Below are 13,155 nucleotides of genomic sequence, written 5' to 3'. Positions count from 1 at the left end.
GGCAAGTGGTCCCTCCTCCCCTCCTCCCTCTCCTTGCTCAGTTGTCATGGCAACCACAGTGGGGGGTGGGAGGCTGGACCCATCAGCTCCTGGCCGGGCTACCCAGCATGCTATGCGTTCACCCAGTTTCTTCCTCACTGCCCTTTGGGCAGGCTGAGCAGGGGGGAGGGGAGCCTGGTGTGTGTGTGTGTGTGTGTGTGTGTGTGTGTGTGTGTGTGAGGCAGGGGGGTGGTATCTGATCCTGCCCTGTCACTCGCTTGCAGAGGGTTCACCTCCAAAGGTCACCACTCCAGTCTCCTGCCTTCGGGCCGGAGGTTTCCCTGCCTAGGTCTCAGGAATGAGACTTTCATGACTGTGGTTTGATGGAGAATGATTTTGGGGGGAGGAGGGATGTCTCTCTTGAGCCCCCTGGAGTTAATGAAGTCAGTTAAGCCCTGGGATTAGAAGGTCGGGGTCATGGGTACAGCCCATGTTTGCAAAGTAACACCCCACCCCAATCCTAGCTCCACCAGCTGTTTCAAAAATGCCTCATGCTGGTCGTCCGGGGAACTGGGGAGGAAGTGGGGATGGGGCCCGGCCACTCCATCCCGGGTCCCCAGCACCATCAGGGTCCCTCCGCGTACACACCCCTCAGCCCCCTCCTCACTCCTGTCCTCACAGGGGCCCGTGGAGGGAGTCGCCTCTTATCATCTCCATTTTGCAGAGAAAGGACGTGTTTTCATGGTAGTAGTGCCTGTATCTGCAAGACCTCATCAATGCCGTGCCCCCAAAACTGGGGCTTGGCCTGTATCACGGCTGCTCCACTTGGGGTACACTGCCACCAAGGTAGTCACTGCCATGTAGGGTCTCCCTTAGCTTCCAGAGTGTGATTTTTCAGTTGACATCCTCCCGCCACAATCTAGAAACTATAAGACCATTACTTTTTTTTTTTTTTAATATATTTTATTGATTTTTTACAGAGAGGAAGGAAAAGGGATAGAGTTAGAAACATCGATGAGAGAGAAACATCGACCAGCTGCCTCCTGCACACCCCCCCACCGGGGATGTGCCCCCAACCAAGGTACATGCCCCTGACCGGAATCGAACCCGGGACCCTTCAGTCCGCAGGCCGACGCTCTATCCGCTGAGCCAAACCGGTTTCGGCAAGAGCATTCCTTGTTTACTTGTCTGTTATCACGGGACTTTATAAATAGATGATGTTAAGCAGGCTTTCCGCAAACTGCCAGTTTTGGCAGAAGGAAGCACAGCTCCGGAACCAGGCTGTCTGAGTTCGAATCCAGACCCAGCCGCTCACTGGCTGTGGAAACTTGGCAATTTACCCCTTCTCTCTGTGCTGCTGCTTCTCTCTCTGCAGAGAGGATGGAGGGTATTGACGAGTGAATGCTCACGGCGTGCTCAGGAGAGTGCTTGACACAACATTAAGCTCTTAAAAATCGTCGCTTGTCAATATTTAAAGATGAGGCATGAAAGCAAAGTTGCAAAAATAATTTGCATCCGGAGGTTCGCAGGCCCATCGTCCTTTTTTCGGTCTTTTGTCTGGTGTTTCTGATCTGGGGGTTCCTTTCGGGGCTGCCCTGGCTGACACCTCAGCCTGCCCGGATGCCGCTGTGGGCTCCCTCACCTCCTCAGAGATCCACCCTCCACTCCAGGCTCCCGCCACCCTGGTCTCTCCCCGGAACCTCAGCGACTGTTTCCTCCCTCTTGCCGTGCTCTCCTTAGACCCGTCTCTTCACTGGAGCCACAGCAATTTTTCTAAAATAAAAACACTCACTGCTCAAGCGCTCCCCATGGCTCCCAACACCTACAGAACGAAGTCCAGGCTCTTTCGCTGCTCCCTCTCCCCCACCCACCACCCTGGCCTCCTCTCCCTCCCTCTGCTGCCAGAATGCTGCCTCCTGGCCCAGCAGCCTCTTCGCCTCAAAGCCTCAGGCCCTCTCTGCTCTGTGGCCTGTGCAGGGCTGTTCCCTCTGCCCCCATCGCCCCCTCCCTCCCCTGCTGGCCTGTCTTCCGCCTGCTCAGCCTCAAGATGTGACTCCTGTGTCCCCTTCTCTGAGAAGCCCTCCATGACGCCTCTCCACCCTCCAGAGGGTGGGGACCCTGCCTTGCATGCCTTTGTCCCTCTGTATCCACAGGGAAGCCCCCTGCACACAGCAGGCCTCTGAGGAACCAATCCAGGATGGCCATTCGGCCCTGTTCAGCCTGGAATGTTCTCTTCCCCACGGCCTCTGTCCCAGTGCCTCCCGCAGATCCTCCCAGGCCTGCCCAGGTGTCACCTTCTCCAGGAACCCGGGCCCCCACTTCATCCCGAGATGGAATGGTTCACTCTCTCCTCCAGGTGTGAGCTCACTCAGAGGCATGAACTCTGCACCCGGAACTCCACAGCTGCAGCCCAGGCCCTAGGACAGAGCCCAGCAAACTCTCAGAGCTCCAGAACACGTGTCCAACGAGTGAGCAGACCAATGACCAGTATAGACAGATCAATGGTTCTCAACCAAGGTGATGTTATCCTCCCTCTCCCTCCAGACACTTGGCAATGTCTGGAGACATTTTTTTTTTATTATTATTGATTTTAGAGTGGAAGGGAAAGAGAGAGAGAGAGATAAAAACATCAATGATGCCCTAGCCCACATGTGTCAAACACAAGGCCCTCGGGCCAAATCCAGCCCGCCAGGCCTTGCAATGTGGCCCGCACCGCGCTGTCATCACTGCACTCCGCTGTCAGTTTATGACTGTTCAGTAAACCATTCGGCCCGCGATTTAGGCTGGATTTTAGATTTTGGCCCCTTCTCTGATTGAGTTCGACACCCGGTTGGGCTCAGTGGATAGAGCATCGGCCTGCAGACTGGAGGGTCCCAGTCAAGGGCATACGCTCGGATTGTAGGCTCGATCCCCAGTAGGGGGGCGTGCAGGAGGCAGCTGATCAATGATTCTCTCTCATCATTGATGTTTCTATCTCCTATCTCTCTCCCTTCCTCTGAAATCAATAAAAATATTTTTAAATAATAAATAAATATTTTTTTTTTAAAAAGAAATATCAATGATGACAGCAAATTATTGATCAGCTGCCTCATGGATTGGCACTCAGTCACTGAGCCACGCTGGCTGGGCCTGCAGACATTCTTGTTTGTCACAGCTGGTTGGGGGGGTCTGATACTGAGATCCAGTGATCTTATTAGACAGACATCCTGCCATGTACAGGACCCTACAGTGAGAATTAGCCCCAAATGTCCGTCGCGCTGAGGCTGAGAAACCCTGGCCTAGAGCTCATTCCCTCCACAGCTGTCCCCCCCAGCACACGGAGGACCCTCGGAGCTGGAACCCGATCTTCCATCTCCGTCTCCTTGGCACCCACTGGAGAGCAGGCCCTCCATCAGCAGTTTTTTAAAATAAACTCACTGGTGAGATAATTCCTGTCCTTTCCTCTCTCCCCAGCTGCCTCCTCTCGCTTGGAGCACGGCCTCAAACCGTGTCGTCAGACGCTCCTTCTGGGGCTATTCTTGGGTCTCGAGCCTTCGGCTTGCCAAGCCCCTCCTCCAGTTCCTGCCGGCCCCCACCTCCTTCTCCTCGGATCCTCCCCGTCCCACAGTCATGAGGAGTAAACCGACAGAGAGATCCGGAGAGCTGTGCTGGGTGTTGGAGCCCGGGAACCTAGGAGGGGTGGTGGTAGACCCTATCTGGACCTGTCCCTCTAATACACTCCCCCAGGTTAAGGTGACCAGACGTCCCGCTTTGGGTGGGACAGTCCCGATTTTTAACAATTTGTCCCACATCCCGCGGCGTTTTAAAAAAGTCCCGAGTTTTGGCCGAAACCGGCTTGGCTCAGTGGATAGAGCCTCGGCCTGTAGAACGAAGGGTCCCAGGTTCAATTCCAGTCAAGAGCATGTACCTTGGTTGCTGGCACATCCCCAGTGGGGGATGTGCAAGAGGCAGCTGATCGATGACTCTCTCTCATCGATGTTTCTAGCTCTCTCTCCCTCTCCCTTCCTCTCTGTAAAAAATCAATGAAATATACTAAAAATAAAAAAATAAAAACTAGAACAAAACACTTTATTAAATAATAATAATAATAATAATAATTTAAAAAAAATTAAAAAGTCCCGATTTTTAACAATCTGTCCCGGGCGTTTTTTAAAAGGCCGAGGGAAGCGGGACACGTTGTTAAAAATCGGGACTGTCTCGCCAAAAGCGGGACGTCTAGTCACCTTACCTTAGAGCAGTGTTTCCCAAAGTGTGGTACGCGTACCCCCAGGGGGACGGGAAGAGTTTGGTGGGGATATGCACTGCACCGGGCTTAGCTGCGCCTAATTCTACTTTCTCGTGAGTATGAGGGGTACTCAGCGTTACGGAAATTATAGAAGGAGCCGAAACCGGTTTGGCTCAGTGGATAGAGCGTCGGCCTGCGGACTGAAGCGTCCCGGGTTCGATTCCGGTCAAGGGCATGTACCTTGGTTGCAGGCACATCCCCAGAAGGGGGTGTGCAAGAGGCAGCTGATCGATGATTCTCTCTCATCGATGTTTCTATCTATCCCTCTCTCCTCCTCTGTAAAAAAATTAATAAAATATATATTTTTTAAAATTATAGAAGGGGTACACATATGTCAAAAGTTTGGGAAACACTGCCCTCGAGGTATATCTCCTCTTTGCACCAAGCACCCACTCAAAACAGCGGACCCCAGGGGTGTCGCCCGGACTTCCCACGCAGGGGGTGCCCCGTCTCCAGGGGCACCGCCCATCGCTGTGACCCCCGTGCCCCCGGAGGCAGCCAAACAAGCGGCCTTTGTGGTCTGGGCTCGGGCGGCCCTGGAGGCAGCACAAAGGGTGGGAAGAAAGGCCCCAATCCTCTTAGGATCCCGCCGCTCCCACCGCGGCCCATCTGCGCGCAGGGCCCAGGGCCCGGCCCCGAGCCGCCCCACTGCACGGAGAGCAAGCAAAGCTGCCCCCGGTGAAAAGCAGCAGGGCCAGCCCCGATCCCCACGGCAAACACAGGCCCGGCCGGGGCCTGGGAGGGGGCAGGGCTTATCCCCGGGAGAACACGCTGAAAAGCGCCGCCCCAGGAGGGGAATCCGGGGGCTAATCCCCGGCCTGCCCCGTGCCTTCCCTTCCCACACCCCTGGGCCCGGCTGGGGCAAGAGGGGGGCGGCTGGAGGAGAGGCTGGGATCCCAGGCCCTCCCTCTGAGGTCTCAGCAGGCCCTTCTAGGCATCCCTACCTTTTCCTAGCAGCACCCTGTTTTGCTAATGGGCTCGGCCAGGCTGAGGTCACCCGCCCAAGGTCACCCGGGAGAACAGGTTCACCGAGCCAGCACTCAACAGCCACCTCTGGTTCTTCCGGCCCTTTGCCAGGTGGGGAAACTGAGGCCCCGGGCCAGAAGGTGACGTTCCCAAGGTCACAGGCCTGGTGGGGTCCTGGCTCTGCCCTGCGTCCCGGTCCCAGCCGCCTGAACTCGGTGTGGCGTTAACCCCGTGGGCAAGTCGGCCTCCGGGAGCCTCCTCTGCACACGTTACATTCATTGCCATTCGCCGCTGTCACTCACAACGGTGCCAGGCGTGTGCGAGTGCCCCAGCGGGGGAGCTAGGATTGCAGGGCTGTCCCCAGCAGCCTGGGCGCGTGGACAGATACTGTTATTTATCCCATTTTGTTGGCCAAAGGAAAAAAAAACTGAGGTTCGGAGTGGGGAGGTGACTGACTTAAGGGTAGAAGCAGAATCCGCCTCTCTGGCTACTTGGCCAGCGCCCCTGGAATCCCGGAGTTTATGTTCAGCGGGACTTGGGTCCCAGGCCCAGGCCTCCGTCTTCCCGTTTCACCCTCAGGCCGTCCTCTCTTTCCTCACCTGTAAAGAGGGCATCTGTGAGGAGTGTCATTCTGAGAGTCTGACGAGAGGAGCTACCACGGGGCTTCCGATCGGGGCCTGGCACCCAGTAGGTGCCCCCCAAATGGCTGCCCCTCCTGGTATTCAATGGTCCAGAGCAGGAGGGATCCCAGAACAGGAAGAAAAGGGAAAGGGAAACCGTGACTTTCCGTCCTCGCACGGCTGGCCCCAAACACTCATTTTTTCCGTGGTCGGGTTTGGCCTGGCCGAGGGAGAACGGAGCCGGGATGGAGGGGGAGGGAGGCGCCCGATGAGCAGCGAGAGGCAGGAACAGGGGCCCGGCTGAACCCCTTCCAGGAGGGGACAGCGGCCCAGTGGCCCCCACCGGCCTCCTGGGTGAGGCCCAGAGCCCAGAAATAGTGGGATCCAGAATATCAGAGCCCAGATGCTGCCTCTTACACACACACACACACACACACACACACACACACACGGGGGCGGGTGGGGGAGGGAGTGCTCAATTCCAACCATTTTAGATGCCTGAGCTGAAGCTCAGACCCAGGGCTGTCACTCCAGGCCTGCACTCACCCCTCCTGTCCCTGCAGGGGCCCTGGCCCTGCACCGCACCAGCCTCCCCCCGCACCTCACCCACCAAGGAGAGCCCCGCGCGGCCGGGCAGGGGCAGGGGGGCCCGTGTTATATGTTCCTGTCCACACGGGCCGAGGAAGCCAGCTGCTCCTGCATCCCCCTGGACAGGCTCCGGGGGGAACACGCCACCAAACCCATGATTCCCTCCCCCTCTCCTGCCCCTCCCTCCTTCCCATCTCTCTTTCCCGCTCTGTTTCTCTATCTCTTTTTCTCTTAATGCCTCTCTCTATCTCTCTCACACTGTCTCTCCTCTGGGGCTCTCCCCCCCCCCCCCCAGCCCATGACACACGCCCCCAGGGAGCCAGGCTGTGTCCCTCTCCGGGTACCAGGGTCCCTCTGGGGTACGGTGTGCGGTCAGTGCGAGGCCATGGGTTGGGACCGGTTCCAGCCCTGTCACCAGCCCCAGACAACTCTCTTCTCCCGCCTGAGCCTCCCTCTTCCTCTGCGCACATGGCCGGGTTCCAGGCTCCAGGAGCCAGGGCCGGGAGTGAGCCGAGGGATTCTGTAAGGACGTGTTCACCTTTCAAAGGGGTCCCTCCTCCAAGTCCCGGTGTCTCTTCCCCTCCTCCCCAGACAAGCCTCCCACGCCCCGTGCCTCCAGGGACCCCAGCTCCATCATCCCTTCTGACCTCCCGCCCCACGTTCTCAGAAGGCCCCCTCCCAGAGCAGAGTCCTTTTCCTGCTTCACCCCAAGGAGCCACCGGCTGGCCAGAGCACTCCCGGTTAACCGTGGCCTTGGGAGGGGTCACAAGAATAGCAAGACGGGAGTCAGACAACCAGGGTTCCAATTTGGACCCTGACGCACACCTTGGACAAGCAGTGTCGCCTCTCCTGGCCTCACTGCTCCGGTGTGCTGGGGCTCTCTGGCTGACATGTAGGCAGAGGACACCACAAAAGAAACCGGGGCTAAGGCGACATTTCACTGAGCCATACAATGTCTGCCCTGCCCGGCCCCTTTATCCTCGAGGGGAAACTGAGGCTGGAGGAGGGAGACCACGTGCCGAGGGCCCAACAGGGGGAGCAGCAGCGGGGCCCAGCCGCGAATCCCGGCCTGGCTCTCCGCAGCCACTCGGTGCGGACTATCAAAGACAGCCCGTTCCAGGAGGAGATCAAAGGCCTGCTTCCTTATTCACAGAGAGAAATCCTCATTAAAACATGGCCAACGGCCGAGACGGCCGGGGAGATGGACCGCAGCGGCACAAAGAGAGAATTAATGATCCCAGGCAGACTGCCGAGCAGCCAGGGAGCCCAGCCCGGCAGCGGGCCCGAGCCGGGGCCAGCGGGGCCGGGGCCGGGGCAGGGGTGGTCTGGGAGGGCTTCCTGTAGGAGGAGGGGATGCACCCGAGCCTCCTGGGAAAGGTAGGACGTCCAAGGAGAGGGGACTACAGCCACCAGGTACTGAGCACCTGTGGTATTCCAGGCATTGGGAGGGTTACAGGAGAAAACTAAGGCATAAGGGCCTTGTCTGAGTGATGCCGTAGTAGGGCATACTGGGGCCAGAATTTAAACCAGGCTTGGGGGTCACCACTCCTTTGTCACCACCTGGCTGCACTGCCTCTGTAGGGGTGGTGTGTGTGGGTAAGGGTGAGAGGGGATTGGAAGGGCAGAGGAAGGCCTGGCTAGAGTCACAGGCTGGCACCAGTCTGAGAAAAGAATGCTGGGGTGAGGCCTGGCCGGCATGGCTCAGTGATTGAGTATCGACCTATGAACCAGAAGGCCACAGTTCGATTCCTGGTTAGGGTATGTGCCCAGGTTGCGGGCTTGATAGCCAGTAAGGGGGCATGCAGGAGGCAGCCAATCAATGATTCTCTCTCACCATTGATGTTTCTATCTCTCTCTCTCTCTGTCTCCATTCCCCTCTGAAACCAATATATATATATATATATATATATATATATATATATATATATATATATATATATATATATATATATTTTTTTTTTTTTTTTTTTTTTTTTTTAAAGAATCCTGGAGTGAGAGGCTCATGCATTCGCCCATTCTTTAAGGGACCAAATGCTTCATGAGCATCTACTGTGCAACAGGCACCGGTCCAGACACCAGGGACACAGCAGCGACAGACGCAGATGGCACGTGGCCTCATGGAGCTGATCCCTGGGGGAGAAGGATGGAGAACAAAGACATAAATCAATAAAATCATTTCAGATGGTGGATTTGTCCCCTAGGGCTGCTGCTGCAGCAGCAAAACACCGCACACTGGCCGAGGAACACAACCGAAATGCATCACCCCCGGCTCTGGGGGCCACGGCCTGAATCGCGTGGCGGGCCCGCCTCCTCGGGGGAGCTCAGGGAAGGAGCCCGGCTTGTTTCTTCCCGTTTCCAGGGCTCCTGGCATTTCCCCAATCCCTTCCTCCGGCTCCTCTGCCTCCAGATGGCCTCTCCAGTGTATCCTCTCCTCTTCTCATCAAGACGCACTCTGCCGGAACCGGTTTGGCTCAGTGGATAGAGCGTCGGCCTGCGGACTGAAGGGTCCCGGGTTCGATTCCAGTCAAGGGCATGTACCTTGGTTGCGGCCACATCCCCAGTAGGGGGTGTGCAGGAGGCAGCTGATCAATGATTCTCTCTCATCGATGTTTCTAGCTCTCTATCCCTCTCTCTTCCTCCCTCTCTCTTCCTCTCTATAAAAAAATCAATAAAATATATTAAATAAATAAATAAATAAAATATGGTTAATAAAAATAAAAAAAAAAAGACGCACTCCATTTTACAGAAGAGGAAACTGAGGCTCCGAGAGGAGTTGTGATTCGCTTAGTCACACAGCTGGGGGGGGGGGGGGGAGAGCCAGGCCTGACTGCGGTGTGGGTATGGGCTTCCTGGCTCTACCCTACATGGAAGGTGGAGGGGGCCAGACACGCCTCACCTCCAGGCAGGGAAGCCGGCATCCCCGAGGGTATGGCCTGGAGGGAAGGGCCGTGGTCTGCCTAAGGACCAGCCCTTTCTCCTAGAGGCAGCCTCCTGTTTCTCCTGCTCACTTGCTGTCTGTGCAGTTTAGGGGAGGGGGAAGAGGTGGCACCCATCCCACCTCCAGCTTCAAGAATGGGCCCACGGCCCAGGCCTGGCCAACCGGCAAAGCCCGTTCTCCTCTGGCCATGGTGATTGGTTTCAACAATGGGCATGGGACTCCTGTCAGGCCAACAACAATCCATCCGGGAATTTTCTGGGCAAATACTGAGAAAAGGGAGCCCTCTTTTTCTCTGGGTTTGCTATGCAGGAAGCCGTCCTGCCAGCACCCGGGCAGAGAACGCTGGGGGACAGAGCCCCTGGAGAGGAAAGCAGAGGCGAGAGTGGGTGAGCCGTGACATCATCGGAAGGCCTGGGTCCAGCCGTGCGGGCGTGGGGCTGGAGCATGGGCAGAGCTCACCGAGGGCCTGGGGGAGGCCCAAGGCAGCCTGGGATGGGCGTGTGTACAGCCCACATCAGGCCCAGGAGGCCTCACAGAGCAGTGCCAGACACAGGGCTCAGACCCGGCCCCGGCTTGATGCTGGAAGGACCCACCTTGGAGTCACCTGGCCCAACCCCTGGCAAGGTGTCAGAATTTTCAAAACATAGCAGATAAGGATGCAAAGATAAGGAGAATCCCCTCTAGTCCCATCTTTTTTTTTTATTATTTTTAAATTTTTAATATATTTTTTATTGATTTTTTACAGAGAGGAAGGGAGAGGGAATAGAAAGCTAGAAACATTGATGAGAGAGAATCATCGACCAGTTGCCTCTTGCACACCACCTACCGGTGATGTGCCCACAACCAAGGTACATGCCCTCGACAGGAATCGAACCTGGAACCTTTCAGTCCGCAGATCGATGCTCTATCCACTGAGCCAAACCGGTTTTGGCCCCTCTAGTCCCTTCTTACCGAAGCCCCTGGCATGCTCCTGCCCCAAATTCCCCCCACCCCTCGCTGGGCACCTCGTGCCCCTTCCCTCCCCGCAACCCCCAGAACCTTCACTCAGATCCTGGGCCTCCAGCCCAGGTCCTTCCCGGCCCCAGGTCCCCTCCGGCTGAGGGCTTGCTGAGCTTGCTCCCAGGAGCTGGTCTGGATGATGGCGGTGTTTGCTCAGCACGGCTGGGCAGAGGCCGACCCTCACGCCTCCCCCTGCCCGGCTGGTCTGCAACCACCAGGCCGCACCCCCCTGACCATCCTCCTGACCGCAGTGCTGAATGCCCCCATCCTGGCAGCTCCGTCCTCAGAGGCACTCTCCGCCCCACAGGAATCCATCCCCTCCCGGCCCAGGCGCCAGTCTCCGGGCGCTGCCCATGGGGCTCACAGCACTTCAAACCCAACAAGTTCCAAACACGATTAATCATCTCTCCCCCTCGGCCAGACCCCCCGCTCGGCAGCCAGCAGCCCCGCATCCGAGCTGGAGCCCTGGGCCTGCTTCCCAGTCCTACAGCCAAAGCCTACCCCAGATTCCCTCCCACCCCCCCAAAATCTCACCCTGCCCCTTCCACCCCACCACCATCTCTCACCCTGCCCCTCCCATCCAGGCCTCACTCACCCCTGCCCCTCCCGTCCAGGCCCTCACTCACCCCTGCCCTCTCATCCAGGCCCTCACTCACCCCTGCCCTCCCATCCAGGCCCTCACTCACCCCTGCCCTCCCATCCAGGCCTCACTCACCCCTGCCCCTCCCGCCCCACCACCATCTCTCACCCTGTCCCTCCCATCCAGGCCTCACTCACCCCTGCCCCTCCCGTCCAGGCCTCACTCAGCCCTGCCCCTTTCATCCAGGCCCTCACTCACCCCTGCCCTCTCATTCAGGCCGTCACTCACCCCTGCTCTTTCATCCAGGCCCTCACTCACCCCTGCTCTCTCATCCAGGCCCTCACTCACCCCTGCCCCTCCCATCCAGGCCCTCACTCACCCTGCCCTCTCATCCAGGCCCTCACTCACCCCTGCCCCTCCCATCCAGGCCCTCACTCACTCCACCGCCTCCTCCCAGCCTCTCTGCCTTCAGAACCCCCTCATCCAATCCTCCTCAGAGGGCCCTGGGGGCCCCCAAGACGCTGGGAGGACAGCGCTGTCTCATGACAATAAGCAGCATAAGAGAGATCAGGGAAAAGTGCAAAACAACTCCTCTCTGCCCACTGCATACTTTTATTTTGAGAAAAAAAAAATGCAGTTATATTTCATCAGAAGATATTTATTTTAACATGTCGTGGGTTTATTGTTGATGTTCTGAAATGAACTCCTAAATACGTGTTTCTAAGCTTTCTTCATCTGTTGAAGTGAGTCCAAACTCCACAGCCTCTTTTATTTTTTACTTTTTCCCCCCGGCCTCTTTTAACGTGCTCTGAAGGTGCTGCTGGTCCCTTTTCTTGTCTCCAGTCTGTTTCCTCTGCCCCGTATACCCTCTCTGTCCTCCTCCACCTGGCTGTCAATGAATCCCTCTTCCAGATGAGAGTCGGGCACCACTTCCTCCAGGAAGCCTGCCCGGATTCCTCTCATCTGGCCTGATGCCGGCAGCCTGGCTCCCACCGCTTCCACGCCGCCCTCTTTCCAAGCACCTGTCCCCTCCTATAGAAACGATCTGTCTCGGTGTGTCTCCTCCACCAGACTGCAAGTTTCACGCTCAACCCTGCACCCCCCGCCCCCCGCCCCCGCCCCTGGCACGGAGCCTGGCACAGAACAGGTGCTCCGTGAATGTTGTAGCGGAAAGCATAGCCGGTGCCGGGGGGATAGATGTTCATGGGCCCGGAGTGTCCATGCAGGAGGACCTTCCAGGCAGGGCCTTGTTGGAAGGAGTTGGGGAGGATGGCGGGGATCTGCCTGAAGTTGTGGTGGTGCAGGTAAGGCCGTGTGACTCCTCCCTTCGCTGCTTTGTGGGACGGCAGGCCTCACGCTGCCTCTCCTCTCCACGCCACTGAGATGCTTTGTAAACCGTTCGGGGCTGTGCGCACGCCAGGTTTCCATCCTCACTCGTGGGGCTGGGAAGGGCCTTGGAGATGGCAGAGTGGCCCTCTTGTTTGTGCTGAGAAAGATCGGAGCAGCTGGCTCATCCGACCTCTTCGTTTCATTTTAAAAAATATATATTTTATTGATTTTTTACAGAGAGGAAGGGAGAGAGATTGTTAGAAACATCGATCAGCTGCCTCCTGCACACCCCCGCACTGGGGATGTTCCTGCAATCAAGGCACATGCTCTTGGCCAGAATCGAACCCAGGACCTTTCAGTCCACAGGCCGACGCTCTATCCACTGAGCCAAACCAGGTTTGGCATCGACCTCTTGGTTTTACAGGTGAGAGAGGGAGGGATTACTTATCAATGTCACACCGTGACATGAAACACAGGGGGCAGGGGTGAGGGGGCGCTTTCTGGTCATAACCCTGTGTCTCTCTCTGCTCACTCCAGGGGCCCCAGGATCCCGGGAAACCCTCCTCTCCTGGCATCAGAAAACCTGGTTCCTGTTCTGGTCCGTCCCTACCTCGCTTGCAAAAGACGCTCCTCAGCTCTGAGCCTATTTTCACAGCTGGATGGACAAGCTCCAGCGTGTGTCTCAATAACTGGCAAGTGCGCATAAGGAAGACATGTCCAACCTCCTGCAAAGAAGGAGAAATGTAAGAAACAGCGAACTAAAGAGTGATAACAGGTAAAAAGTGACCATGGCAGGGGCTGGCAGGCAGGAGCTGCATGGGGCACCCCGGGCACTTTGGATGGCAGTGTCGGTCAGTCCTGCCCAGTCCTG

The sequence above is a fragment of the Pipistrellus hanaki genome (genome assembly GCF_964339955.1).
Source record: "Pipistrellus hanaki genome assembly, chromosome: 2".
Classification (NCBI taxonomy): Eukaryota; Metazoa; Chordata; class Mammalia; order Chiroptera; family Vespertilionidae; genus Pipistrellus; species Pipistrellus hanaki.
Note: the sequence above shows the minus strand (reverse complement) of the source record.